Raw genomic sequence first — 11,750 nt, forward strand, 5'->3', positions numbered from 1 at the left:
CTTTCAGTCCACTGCTGTGCCATTCTTTTTACAGATTGATATTGCCTGTAAGAACAACCACTCTATAACAAAAGGAAATCTCCGCATAACCAGACAAGCTTCTAATTGACACAGATACATTTCAGAATAAACACATTACCAAAACTGAACCTTTAGGCTCAACATGTTGTGAGTCAACAAAAGCTTATGTTCATGCAATTGCTTGTCATATCAAAGATAATAGAGGGTACATTTACTATACAATTTCCTGTCTGTGAATTTAGCATTTTATTGGGGGGAAGTTCCAGACAATGATGAAATCTATCTGTAAGTTTCCTTCCTTTTATTTCTGTATGCTTTTTTCAGTTTGGAGAGGATAACAGATAACCTGCCTAATATCTTATAATTGGAAGCTCTAAAAGCCATCTGTCTGGAAGAAAGCACGCTACAAAGAAATGAATCAAAATAATGTTGTGGATTATAGCCACTGAATGGAAGGAGGGAGGGAAAGAATTACATTCAGCAAGTCCTATTTCCAAATACAGGAGAACTGAGGGTGCTTATAGACTTGTTTGTGAAGGCACTTTACATATGGTCAGAGGGATTTACTTTTTCAATACCATCCAAGATGAACATCAGGAAGAGGATTCTGGACTCAGGCAGACTAAGGCTAGTGAATCCCCAGCCCTCTTTATGCTACAGCATGGAATCCAAGTCCATGGAAGTCCTCTTCTGTGGCCCAGCAAGGATTTGTGTAGCTTTTGTTAACAGCTGCAGTTCTTTGAGGAAGCACCTGCTGAATCCCTCTCCGAAAATACAGAGGCATTCTGTGGAACCCCAAAGCCCCATTGAAGCTTTTGGCTTCTGGGCTCTCTTTGGGGTGGCAAGGCCTGCATTGTTTGAGTTGTGCCTCTCAAGGGACCAGGCACAGAGGGTCAAGTGGATTCAGACAGCTGGCAGTCACCTGCTCCATCAGCAAGTAAGGTGGCAAGAACAGGGACTCCCTCCCCCCACCCCCCACCCCACCCCACCCCACCCTCTGATGTTAGCATCAGACAGCTGTGACTTTTGTGCATGGCGGAGATAACATCACACAGCTTTAACCAGCTGTCAATCAGTTATGGTTGCAACCAGCCCTCACTAGGTTTCTGTTGAAACTGCTCAGTCCCTTGATAGAAGATTGTTGGCAGGGTAAAGGTAAAGCTCCTTTAAGTCAAACTTCATTTCTGCTAACTTCAAAGAAGTGTATTTTCAATTTTCTTGGCAGCAATAAGAATGTGGTTAGCCATTGTCTTGGGGGATATTCTTTCAACTTTCCAGTCTAAGATTCCCTGCTACCCTCCTCTCCCTCCCTCCCTCCCTCCCCTCCTTCCTCTCCCAATCTCCTACCCAAGCAACAATCAAGACTGCTTAACTTCTGAGGATTTTTTGCACAAATGCCCAGGTAGTCATTAAAACATGGGCTCTCACCTACATTCCACAGGCTGTGATTTTCTTCTACATTCAGTTATAGAGTCTCTTTTTCTGTGGGGGAGTGGAGACGACAGAAGATCTTTCAAATAATGAAGTGGGAGAAATTGGGGGGGGGGAGCTGATTCAGTTCACTCCTTCGGATTTAGGGACACGAATCCGTTCTAGAACATGTGGGCGACTGAGAATTCCGTTTCTCGAATTGCGCAGTTTATTATCCTTATTTGGCAATGAGTGTTTTAGCTGAAGGATAAGCTATGACACAGCAAATTAGAATTACAAACAATATGCATTTTCTTTCTTTGTTTGGTTTAGTATCCTATGTAAAAGAGATTGACAAACATGGAGGACAGCTCAAGATAAACTGTCCGAGGTTTATGCAATGGCTTGTTCTGGGAACATGCATAATACAGACACACAGGCATGGGGGGGCGGGGGGGGGAAGGAGGCACAATGTCATTGTAACACAAACTCCACCCTTACATATTTGTGTGCATTGTTGTCACGCAAGTAGAAAAGGGCAAAACTTGCACTGTGATGTCACAATGCACGTTTCATCATTTTTGGCACGAATGTGGCTAGAACAGAGGCCCTTGTGAAGAAAATGTCTGTGCAACCAATGTTGCAAGTGTGAATTAGTTGATTAGAGCTCCACTTTCATGTATTAGCCAAAAGAAATCCATCATTCATTTAACGCTTTATATTTTCTCAGCAGGCATTTCGTCAACTTCATAGCCTTTCTTCAAAGAAATCTATATGCCCAGAGGCTTCCAAAGTGATCTTATGCAGTTTTAAGACTAGAGCAGCATTTTTAACCTCAGCTTATTTAAGGTAGCTGGAGAATTCTGGGAATTGAAGTCCACACATCATAAACCTGCTAAGGTTGAGAAATACTGGACTAGACACTTGATACCAATGCGCTGCTGACTTTAATCCTGGTTTATAAATGGTTGAACATTGCATTGAAGTATATACTACAGACCTTAATAAAAGTCAGAAGCCTAGTTGTAGCCTTTTTTCTTTAAAAATATGAGGAAAATTACATAGGTGCTCATAGTCATTCACCCAAGTAGACCCACACAGACAGCTGTTTCAGCTTAAGTATTTAGTATATATTTTTGTGGTACAGGTAGCTCTCAACTTACAACTATTTTGTTTAAAAGCAGTTTGAGGTTATGATAGCACTGGACAAAGGGATTTACAACCAGTCTTCACACTTAGAATGGTTGCAGCATTCCCAAGGTCACATGATCAAAATTTGCCTGCATGTATTTATGACAGTTGCTGCATCTCAGGGTCACGTGATCTCCATGTGCAGTTCAAATTATGATCACAAGTTGATTACCTGTAAGCATGTGATGACTAAAGCAATAATGCTCAGTGCTCTCTCTGTAGCACCTACCTTTGTGAATTATTATACTTCGTTTAACTCAACTTTTTTTCTTCAGGAGCCCAAGATGGCATACAAATGCTCCTTCTATTTTTCCCAACAACAAGAATCTTATAAGGTAAATTCAACTGAGTGGCTGGCTGAAAGTTACCTGGTGAGTGCCAGTGACTGAGGATAGTTTATATTAGAACTTGGGTCTCCCTACTCCTTGTTCCATCATTTTAACCACTATACCATAGGTTGTTATTTATTTACTTCTATACCTTTTATGCTGCTTCAGTCCAAATGACTGGCTGACTGAATCTTCTAACACAGCTAAACGTCCACAAAACAATAAAGAATAAAAGTTCATAATTGGTAATATTTCAACAAAATCCCTAATGCCCCTAAGTACCAGAGGTGGGTTTCAGCAGGTTCTGACCAATTCTGGAGGACCGGTAGCGGAAATTTTGAGTAGTTCTGAGAACTGGTAGTAAAAATTCTGACTGGCCCCGCCGCCATCTATTCTCTGCCTCCCAAGTCCCAGCTGATCGGGAGGAAATGGGGATTTTGCAGTAACCTTCCCCTGGATTGGGGAGGGAATGGAGATTTTACAGAATCCTTCCCCTGGAGTGGGGTGGGAATGGAGATTTTACAGTATCCTTCCCCTGCCATGCCCACCAAGCCACGTTCACAGAACTGGTAGTAAAACTTTTTGAAACCCACCACTGCTAAGTACCGTTTTTCATCCCAGAAATATCACACTGATCATTCTCCAGTGCTCAGTTTCCTCAGCGCTTGTGTGGAATAGCTAGGTCTTCCCTGAAAATTTTAAGGGAAGGAGCTGATCTCATCCTCAAGGAGGGAAGGGGAAAACGTTGTCCCTGAGGAAGGCAACCCCACAGGATGTGCTCATTCCCACATGGTCTCCTGCTGTGCCACAAATAGCTGGGAAGGCTTAGCATGCATTCTCTGTATTGGGTGGGCAGATCCTAGCAGGAAAGGGATGCTTCTAGTTTTAATTCATCTATGTTTGGCTCAGGGGTGGGTTCTATTTTTTTTTTACTACCAGTTCTGTGGGCGTGGCTTATTTTGTGGGTGTGGTTTGGAGGTCATGTGACTAGGTGGGCGTGGCTAGCTGGTCAGTCATTTCTGGAAGGTCCTCGCACTTACGACCAGTCCTCGCACTTACGACCCGACTCATTTGTTTGCTTTTAACACTGATCAGCTGTAGGATGGCCCTTTGAAGACCGGTGGCAAGAGCTTAAACAGTTTTTTTCCCTCTAGTCATCAGCTGGGACTCAGGAGGCAGCAATAGATTGGGGGTGGGACCAAATAAAAGGTAAGAATAACGTGGGGGGGTGGGCGGGGAGGGAACCGATTCGGTGACGTCATATCATCACCGCTACCGGCTCGGCCGAACTGGACCAAACTGGGAGGAACCCATCACTGGTTTGGCTGCAATCAGGTCAATCTTGGGCTCTTTTTTGGCATCACGATGCCCAAAGGACCAGCCATTTAGGTCAGGCAGAACCAGTTTGCTGACAATCACCTGCTTTCTCAGCGAGAGAACCAAGAGGCAGACTGAAATAATGAGATCTCCACACGCATGAGTTGATGCTATCTCATGCTATCGGTAGGCAGCTGCCTTTGGACTGCAAGAGAATACCACAATTTGCGTATGTTTGGGATGGAATACTTGTGTCTTCCTCTCCCATTGTCAGGGACTCTCTGCCCTTAATTGCCAGTGTAGATTTTGGTGTATTTAAAGCAGTAGTAGAGAAATGGGAACTACTGCCAAATATTTATATGGACGGATAATTACAGAGCACTTGTGCACAGCAATGGTCTGTTTGTTAAGTTCTCGTCTATTATTACTGGTAATGGTAGAACCAATAACACAACTTTACCATTATGATTTCCAAACTCACATTCTAGCCCTCTCTTTACTGCACATATGAAATATAAATGCCAGCTATGGTTCAGCCCTGGGTGAAAACAGAGACAGTTGTTTGATCAGTGTTTCTCATGGCTGGCTGGGGAATTCTCAGAATTGAAATCCATTTGTCTTAAAGTTGCTAAGATTGAGAAACACTGCTTCAGAGCATTGGCCAGGGATTTCATGTGACATTACACTAGATTACCTGCTGCATCACAGAATCACATCTGGGAGGGAGAGCAAAGCCCATAGAGTGTCCAAATTGTTCCTGAGCTCAGTACACATCAACTATATCTGTACTATCTGTGCTCTACGCAAACTGCAGAAAAGTCTGTCCAGACTTAATGGCTGCAGGTTACTGAAGCTGAGCAAGGCAAGAGCTCTTCTGTCTCTGAACAATTTGCCTTGTCCCAAAGGTGCTTTTTTCAAGAGGCAACCGAGCTTTCTGGTTTTTCTTTGAAGACATTTCGCTTCTCATTCAAGAAGCTTCTTCAGCTCTGAAAAAAAAGTACCTTTGGGACAACCATGTCCTGGATGACATGACTCTCCATAGACAATTTGCCCTGTACTTGAGAGTGGGAGTAGTAATGCCCTACCCTGGTGCAAACTATTTATGTTCTAGTGCAGGGGTGTCAAACTCAAGGCCCGGGGGCCGGATCTGGCCCATGGGGTGTTTAGATCTGGCCCACAGGGCTGCCCTGGAAAAAGCGAAGGACCAGCCCTCTGCCAACGAAAACAGAGCTCAGGGGGGCTGCGGGTTGCAGGAGGCAAACACATCACAGCTGAAAAAAGATCTCGGTAGCCTGTTTTCGCTAGCAGACCGCTCAGGCTACCACAGGTGCCCCAATACAAGTGACATCGAGCTGGCCATGCCCACCCCAGCTCCCTGAGGTCAAACACAATGATGATGCGGCTCTCAATCAAATCAAGTTTGACCCCCCTGTTTTAGCACATTGTTTTTAGTGTGATAGATGGGAGGATGATGGGAGAAATGGTCAGCATTGTTCCCCTAGCACCGTGATGGCAAACCTATGGCACATGTGCCACAGGTTGCATGCAGCACCCTCTCTGTGGGCATGCGAGCCGTCGCCCCAGCACAGCTGTGCCGTGCATGTGCACGTGCTTCCTGCCAGCCAGCTGGTCTTCAGGTCTCTGCCGCATATGCAGGGGTGTATGCGGGAGTGCGCGTGCGTATGCACATTTGTTATGTGGGGGTGCGTGCACATGCGCAGGGGTGGGGCGCATGCAAGGGGGGCACATATTTATGGGCAGGACACATACAGGGTGCACATGCATGCGTGGGGCACATGTGAGCGTGCCTCACGTGAATGCATGGTGGGCAGGGGGCATGCAGGGGGCATGCATGCATGCACAGGGGTAGGTGCATACAGGGGTGCATGTATTGCATTTTGGGGGTTTGGCTGCACGCATGCACATTCACACACGCACATGCTTTGGACACTTGGTCTGGAAAAGGTTAGCCATCACTGCCCTAGCATGTACAGGTAGTTCTCGATTTACAAGAATTTGTCTAGTGACTGTTCAAAGTTATGACATTTAAAAAGTGACATGATTGTTTTTCACACTTAAAACCATTGCAACGCCCCCAAGGTCACGTGATTAAAATTCAGATGCTTGGCAACTGACTCATACTTATGATGGTTGCAGTGTCCCAGTCAAAGGGGAAGACAGATTTGCTTATCAACTATGAACAACTGCAGTGATTCACTTAATAATTGTAGCGAGAAAGATCGTAAAGTGAAGTAAAATTCATTTAACAACTGTCTTGCTTAGCAACAGAAATTGTGGGCTCAATTGTGACCATAAATCGAGGGCTATCTATATTTTGCTTAATCTTTCAAGGCAACTGCAGAGATCATGTAGGATTGCTTTTTTGTTGATGAATCTCAAATCAAGTTTCAGGCATATACTAAAGAATTTTACTCCATACCATTTTAATTTCTTTTAAAAAGATTAGATTTCTCAGACTGTATCTCTCCATCCCCACAAATAATGGCCCAAGAAATAATAGTTCCTTCTTGGACTTTTCTTTTTCCACATTTTTTTTTTCTCTCGCAGCTGAAGTTTGAACTATGCTGGTGGCAAATGTGAAGTGCAGAAACCATTTAATAGTGTAACATCTTGGTGCCATAAAATTTATGTTCTACAAACAGAAGGAAAGGAAGTTGCTTTATTAACTTTTTCATATCCACATTAAGGAACCTACACAATTATGTTTTTGTTCGTTTGGAACAAGCATTTCAAATGCTTGAGCTTTTCCAATAAACCTTCTCATATTTGGCTATAGTTTTCAAAACCATTTGATCTGCTGAACAAATTATCTCGCCGTTGTGCTGTACTTAATCATTTATGATTTTGCAGCTAGAAGTCAAGCAGGAATATACAGGAATTAGTCTAGCACACCAGATGCTACCTAAATCAACATTTCTTGAACTTGTGTGTTTCAGATAGTCTTAGACTACAATTCCCATCTTTCCCTTGCCAGCACAGCCATGCTTCCTGAGAGAGATAGTAGCTGTAGTTCAACATTATTAGAACAACAGCAGATCTGGCACAAGCTCATGTATATTACATACTGTTTTCTTCTGCACTCAGTATCTCCATGTCTTCAAATGGCTCTGACCATAGGCAAAATTTATGCCGAGGTTAAAATAACCTGACATTTTCATCCTGCCTTCTAGAAGCCAGAAGCAGTGTGTTTTGAAATATCTTGAAAACATGTTTATACTGTAGTCTAGTATCTTATCACAAGTCAAAACAAACACATTATCACAGCTGCAGTACTCAATTATTTCTTTGCCATTAATTTATTATTGTAACCAGAACTCTCATATAATTTCACATGTCCTGAATGGATTTTAACTGAGCTTTTCTACCTCATGCAATAATAATAAGAGCAACTGTGTCCTTTAGATTATTTCTATAAATCAGTGTTTCCCTACCTCAGCAAATTTAAGATGTGGAGACTTCAACTGCCAGAATCCCCCAGTCAATGGGTTGAAAGTATTTGGAACTCACACCATCAATCAACATCTAAAAGTTGCTAAGGTTGAAAAACACAGTTTTAAATGATTGTCTAGGGCAGTGGTGAAATCCAAATTTTTTACTGGGTGTGGCTTGCTGGGCATGGCATGGCATGGCTTGGTGGATGTGCTTGGTGGGCATGGCAAGAGAAGGATACTGTAAAATCTCCATTCCCACCCCACTCCAGGGAAAGGATACTGCAAAATCCCCATTCCCTCCCCACTCCTGGGGGAAGGATATTGCAAAATCTCCATTCCTACCCCACTCTGGGACCAGCAAGAGGTGGTATTTGCCCATTCTCCAAACTCCTCAAAATTTCTGTTACCGGTTCTCCAAAACCTGCTGGATTTCACCCCTAGTCTAAGGCATACAAATAAAATGGATTGGCAGTTTTGATTAAAAAAAAGAAAAAAATTAAAGTTGGATTCATTGTAAAAAAAAGTGGTTGGATAGAGGAGGGATGGAGCCAGTTACAAGTGGAAACTGTGTTGCCCTCTCCCACCAAGGTCCATGAAAACAGGTTGCATAAATGCTTAATCCAGAAGGACTCCAAGAATAAAGAAATAAGCAATGTAGGTCCAGGTACATCTTTTCTGATTCCAGTATTTATTGATGTTGTGTGTAAGCTTTCAAGTTTCAGAAATCTACCAATAATAAATGTTATAGCCATATGTATACTATCTCCCTTGATGTCCAAGTACCCACGAACACATTTCAACTTAGGAAGGCGGCTCACTCCCCCTTGTGTGGTCTGCTGTGGCACACTTTTCTGCTTCCTTGGTCCTTGCACTTAGCCAATCCTCCTCCTCCTCTTCCTCCCCCCTCCTTGTCTCTGCCTAGAAGGTACAATCTGGAAAGACTGCTGGAAGCTCCCTTCGCTTCAGCTGCCAACAATGGCACCATTGCAAAGCTTGGCCTCTCTGCCTCTTTGCTCCGACGGGCCTCTTGTGTTCGTGAAAGGAGACTCTCAAATTTCTGGTGTAGGAGCAGCTGTTGTGGGAGCCGAAGCGCTCTTTTCAGAGACTTTCCCTCCTCCCCCTTCCCGTCTTTTGTCTCTGGTAAAGCGTGCTCCCCCCACTTTGACCCCACGGTGAGTGCAAAATCCAGCCCCTTTGTCAGCCGCTGCAGACAAGTTCCACCCTAAATCAAGCCTTGTCTTGGCCCCCAGAAGCCAGCACGTGCCCACAGCCCCCTAATCTTTTAATTTCACCCCAGGAAAAAAAAGCAGCTGTTCCTGAGCCGCCCAGGGCACAGCTGTCAGCTGCAGGCTTGTGGCCTCCTTAAGCAGCGCACAGGGGGAAAGGGGGGGGGGCGGAGTGGGCAAATAGAAAGATATACATGGCTGTAAATTTTCAACAGTTGGCAGCACAAGCTCCCATAGGCCACTTTTTGGCCAGCCACAGTCAACATTTTCAGGCACATTTCAAACTTCAGCTTTGTTTGGTGAGGAACAAAAAGTTCATCTTGAAAGGGCAGGGCACCCTGTCTGGTTGTATTATAACTTTGCCACACCGAAATGATCAACTGTGAAATTACAGGGTAAGAAGGGAAAGGAAAAGCTAGCGCTTAAGGTGTGCTCCCTTAGGCCGACTGCACACTCTTCAGATAATGCTTGGCTGCTCTGATACAAGCGGGAGTAGCAGAGTATGCAGTCGATAGGTAAAGAGGGGAAGAGGAATATCAATGATCTGCACTCTTTGCTTGTCTGAGTAACAAAAAAATAAGGGCCCAGTTCTGAATATTAAGTAGTTTGTCTTTCTTATTTGGCAGACATCGGGATCCTTGAGCATGATTCATTTCCTGCACAGAAAGCATTTCTGCAGCTGAAAAAAAGGTCAGTGCTCATGTATAAGTTGTCAAACCTGAAAACTGCATAGATTAAAAAACAAACAAACTCTGCAAGTATTCCATTTGACTTTCTACTCTTACGATTTCCACACCTTTTCCACAGCAGAACTACTATAACCAATGTACGTAGACAAAGGCTACAAGCGATAAAGCAAATTCAGGGACTCTCTGTTTGTAGAACTTCTCATTCACAGGATTGTCAGGCGCCTATAAGAGTACAATATGAGAAGCACCCTCTCCATGTTCTTAAAAATGGTTCACCTGTGTTATGACATTGCATATAAAATTTCTGCTTTTGCAAAACTGAAGGCTGCAGGGGTGCCTGTGCTGTTTTTACAGCAGTAAACGATATGCATGCAAGTGAAACCTTCTAAACAATTTAAGTAACTGAAAATTACAACCAACAAGAATGAAAAGCCTAAAGATTTAAATTTCGACTGTACTTTGCTTAGATGTAGGGAGAATAAAATTCAGCAGTGGCAACCTTGGAGGTAAGAAAATAGACCAGTTCAACTTAAATGTGCAGTTTTGCCCTCTTTTTTGTATGCTGTGTTTTTTCTTTTTTTTTTCTGAAGCCTGTCTCGTCTGAGCTCTGGGTTGGCAGCAACAAGACAGCAGCTGCACAAAGATCAAAGGAGGCTCCCCTGAGCATTTGAGACAATTCAGTTTTTGGGGTGGAGAAAGCATGTAAAAACCAACTGCATTTGCTCTGGTGTTTTTCAGCAGAGTTGAAATGTGTGCATAGAAAAATCTATGGAGAAAATATCTACCACTGATTTAAGCCAAATCTTGAAGAATATAAGGCCTGAAGAAATTGAGAATGACAATGCCATCTGATAACGTGTCTCATGGATAAACTAAGCGGCCAAAGAAGAATCCTTTTCATGAATACTTCTGGGGAATCATGTTTATTTCAAGATAAGCACCGAAGAACCGGTATTAATTCACTGCCTATAATGATCGACCTTTATTAGCATATTGAACATGCATCTAGCTTTGCTCTTTTAAGCACATGCCTGTTTTTTGCTCGGTTCCTCTCACCTGGCTTGCAATTTACAGAACTTTAAGGAAACACTATACTAAGTGCAACATATGGCCAATGGTACACCTGCCCTCTACTTAGCACCTGCTGAATAGCTCTGCGGGAGTCGGGCTTCTGCCTGGACCTTTGACGGCCAGGGGGCAAAAGCATTCCAGCTCATTTGCATGCCGGATTGAGGCCACGTGCCTGGACTTTGGACACGGCTAACTCAGCAGTGTGGCAGGGCTTTCTGTATTATTAGCAAATCTGAAGAGAGTCACAGCCTTCTCCGTAAAAACCATCCGCATACAGACAACTATACAGAGATCAAAAACATTCAGTACGTAGCAGTTCTATTGAAATGGAAGTCAGGAACCAAAAATGCCATTTAAATTAGTTTGTATGAGCATTGTTATCTCATTAAGAGCATTCATTCATTGGTCATACAGCTGATCATACCAAGAAAGCAGACATAGTCGTGAGATTCAACAACGCAGAAATCAGGGAATAAAAAGATCTTCTTCACAGCCATAGCAAGTTGTGGTCAAGATAAACGCAATTAATTCAAGTAGAACTCTCATGGAATTTGTTATCACTGTTTAAAACCTGGCTAAAACAATAATTCTAGCCATCTTTAGAAATAAGTCCGACTTAATTAAATAGGTTAGATAAGTTAATTCTTGGGGGGAAAAAATTAAAAAACCTTTTCCATTCAAAGAAGCCCTAAATTTGAAGCTAATGAAAAACTCTGAAATGTTCAGTTATTATTGTATGACAAAGCCTGCCTTTTCTTTCTCTTCACTTTGTAACACAAACTCTACACAAAAGCAACAAAACAAATATCTAAGGAGTCTTAAGGAGTCCATATATTCAATGGGATATTGAAATAGGACTTCATATCTGGGCTACAAAATCTCGATATCCATTAGCAAAGAATTCTAAATCATTTAACTTCATTAAAATAGACATATTGGAGGATAAAATAATACTTCCACCTAAAGAAGAGACCACCGGCTCTGATTAATCATATTTATATTCTGTCACTACTGTGGCCATTTACTCATGTGTATCTGGAAATA

General features: G+C 42.9%; 1 long non-coding RNA gene across 1 annotated transcript; it reads left to right on the plus strand.

The window, feature by feature from the left end:
• Positions 1 to 9,220: 9,220 nt before the first annotated feature.
• Positions 9,221 to 11,353, plus strand: LOC148115123 (uncharacterized). The gene is made up of 2 exons (XR_015732210.1): positions 9,221 to 9,341; positions 9,573 to 11,353. It is a non-coding gene; the product is annotated as an uncharacterized LOC148115123 (long non-coding RNA).
• The last annotated feature ends 397 nt before the right edge of the window (positions 11,354 to 11,750 follow it).

Source organism: Pantherophis guttatus, chromosome 2 (assembly GCF_059756535.1).
Source record: "Pantherophis guttatus breed Tessera chromosome 2, ASM5975653v1, whole genome shotgun sequence".
Lineage (NCBI taxonomy): Eukaryota > Metazoa > Chordata > Lepidosauria > Squamata > Colubridae > Pantherophis > Pantherophis guttatus.